Here is a 3,151-nt window from a genome sequence, read left to right as displayed (position 1 = left end):
TCCCCTAGAACTTAGAACGACTTAAACCTAACTAACCTAAGGACAGCACAGAACACCCAGTCATCACGAGGCACCGGCAGTATTGCTAGAATAGGCAGAAGAAAGGAAAATAAATGAATGTTTAAGAAGTAAGATGGGAGAAGGCAACTTTTTAAATTTGTTTGTTTGTTTGATCGTATGTTTTGCACGTATTTAGAGCCGCACACCATTTTGTGTTAGCCCATTGTGTATTTTTTATTTTTCTGGTATATAAATTGCATTTTATAAGTAACAAATATTAGTTGATCATGTAATTTCTGCTCTTTTGTGTTACCAAAACAATTATTTTTGATGCAAGTACAGTTTATGTACACAAACGTAAGACATATGTATTGTTGTTATTTTGTTCTCAATAGAACGTTCTTCACCATGATCAAAGGCAAGAGTTTCCTGTTGTTATTGATAAATGTGAAAGTTGTTTATGAAAGACAGAAGCATGTTTTATAAAACTTCGACGAAGAAGCTACGTTAGATATATTTTTTGCGTCTTTTTTTCATTTTTCCTTTTTGTTGACGAAATTGCGTTTCTACCTTGGTACAATGAATCTATTGTTTTCTTTACTTTTCATACAACACTCTTCTGTTCAAAGTTACAAATTAACAAATTTCGAAGAAAACCTCAACTAAACATTTAAAATTTCAGTTTTGCTACAAGTACTGTTCATTCCGGAATAATGGACAGGAGGATACATATGTAGAACAAACAACATTCCATAGCTTACACGGTCCTTTATGCGAGGGTTGGAATTTAAATAGTGGCAACTATTTATTCACAACCGATACAAAAGAGTTACATGTTTGAACTTGTTACTATCCGTCAAAGTAATCACCAGCGTTGTGTAGAACTCGTTGCCAGCGATGTGGAAGGCGTAGTATACCGTTAACAGAACCTGATCTGTTGGTGATGCGAATGGAGGGGTCTACTGCCTGTCGAATCTCTAGAACAGTTGCCGGCCTGTGTGGTCGTGTGGTTCTAGGCGCTTCAGTCTGGAACAGTTTGACCGCTACGGTCGCAGGTTCGAATCCTGCCTCGGGCATGAATGTGTGTGATGTCCTTAGGTTAGATAGGTTTAAGTAGTTCTAAGTTCTAGGGGACTGATGACCACAGATGTTAAGTCCCATAGTGCTCAGAGCCATTTGAACCTTTTTTTTTTTTTTTTTTTTTTTTTTTTTTTTTCTAGAACAGTTCTGAAGCGAATGCCACGAAGTGATTCCTTCATCTTCAGAATCAAATCAAAGTCACAAGGACTTAAGTCCGGGGAGTATGGTGGCTGGTACAGTACTTCCCAGTCCCAACGACCGAACAGAACAGCCACAGCTTTGCACTGTATGCACCTGCGCATTGTCGTGCAAAATGATGGGTGGGTTGCGCAGAAAGTGTCACCGCTTCTTTCGCAAAGCTGGTCGTAGGTGACGCTCCCAAAACGAACATTAGTCTTTTTCATTGACGGTCTGCCGTGGTGGAACGTAATGCGTTAGGATTACACCATCACAGTCGTGCACGAGAATTACCATAACTTCCACCATACTGGGGCTCCGACGCACTTCCGACTTTGGCGACGACCCATGAAGACACCACTCGTTGGAGTGGCGTTTCAGTTTTGGATCGTACGATGTTGCCACGTCTCATCCAGTGCTACGATACGGCGTAATAAAGCCTCCCCTTCGCGCTCGCAGCGCTCCAAGTGCGTCGTAATGCATCCATTTCTGCATTTCCGTCAAGTCATGCGGAACTCATCGTGATGCAAGTTTTCCCATGCCTGGGCGTTACTTCGGGATGCGAAGCACAGTCGTATGCGCTAATCCGGTTTCGTGGGCGAGTTCACGAATCGTATGGCGTCGATCACTATCCACTAACGCACCAACAGCATGCACTTCTTCACAGAAGCTAGGACGACCTGCCCGATGCATGTCTGCCACAGTTTGCCCACCTTCGTTGAAGGCCTTTACCCAAGGTGCCACTGTTCTGTACGGCAATGCCTATTCCCCGCACTCCTCTTGAAGACGTTGATGACACTGCCGTGCTGCACGACCTCTCGCGCATTCAATCTTGATCAGAATCCGTTGTTCCTGCTTCGAAAACATAGTGGCGCCGTTACGTTAGACAGCTCGCTCACAGGTGACTGTGTTTCCCTCGTTTGTGTGCACGCCGGTGACGTGGGACGGGTGAGTCCATTTGCTTGGAAGTAAGGCAGGTATGTCAGCCAACGGCATTGCCACAGTGGTAACACCGGTTCCCGTCAGATCACCGAAGTTAAGCGCCGTCGGGATGGAATAGCACTTGGATGGGTGACCATTCGGCCTGTCGAGCGCTGTTGGCAAGCTGGATGCACTCAGCTCTTGTGAGGCAAACTGAGGAGCTACTTGCTTGAGAAGTAGCGATTGCGGTCTCGGAAACTGACGTACGGCCGGGTGAGCGGTGAACTGACCACATGCCCCAACATATCCGCATCCAGTGGCGCCTGTGGTCTGAGGATGACACGGTGGCCGGTCGGTACCTTTGGGCCTTTATGGTCTGTCCGGGAGGAGTTAAGTTTTTTTTTTTTTTTTTAAGTTAAGGCAGGTATGTCAACAACTTGTGCTATCAGCGACAATAGTAGATGCCATTGCATAGTGTTTCCACACCAGTGTTTAAGTTTCAACCCACGTATATCCTCATTCAGTTTTTACATGGTTCATGGCTTCCGGTTTTTAGAGGGATGTAGCAAAACACAGGTTGCATATGTAAGGAAAGCGATCGTTATGAGGTAATGTATGCAACACACCCAATCTACTGCCGAGCGGTTCTAGGCGCTACAGTCTGGAACCGTGCAACCGCTACGGTGAATCCTGCCTCGGCCATGGATGTGTGTGATGTCCTTAGGTTGGTTAGGTTTAAGTAGTTCTAAGTTCTAGGGGACTGATGACCTCCGAAGTTAAGTCCCATAGTGCTCAGAGCCATTTGAACCATTTTGAACACCCAATGTACAAGTAATGCAGGTATTATCTTCACTGACCAAAGCTATCAGGAAAACTACGATAGCCTAAAGTAGTCTGACAAATCCAAGCAAAGTTTATTCAATCCTTCAGGAGATCGTAAGATAAAAGCCATTATCGTGTGTTACAGTTCAGT

At 44.7% G+C, this 3,151-nt stretch overlaps 1 pseudogene; it reads left to right on the top strand.

The window, feature by feature from the left end:
• The first annotated feature begins 2,242 nt into the window (after positions 1 to 2,242).
• On the top strand, positions 2,243 to 2,360 carry LOC124556092 (annotated as a pseudogene).
• Positions 2,361 to 3,151: the final 791 nt, after the last annotated feature.

Source organism: Schistocerca americana, chromosome 1 (assembly GCF_021461395.2).
Source record: "Schistocerca americana isolate TAMUIC-IGC-003095 chromosome 1, iqSchAmer2.1, whole genome shotgun sequence".
NCBI classification, from domain to species: Eukaryota; Metazoa; Arthropoda; class Insecta; order Orthoptera; family Acrididae; genus Schistocerca; species Schistocerca americana.
Note: the sequence above shows the minus strand (reverse complement) of the source record. Positions and strands in the feature narration are given on the sequence as shown.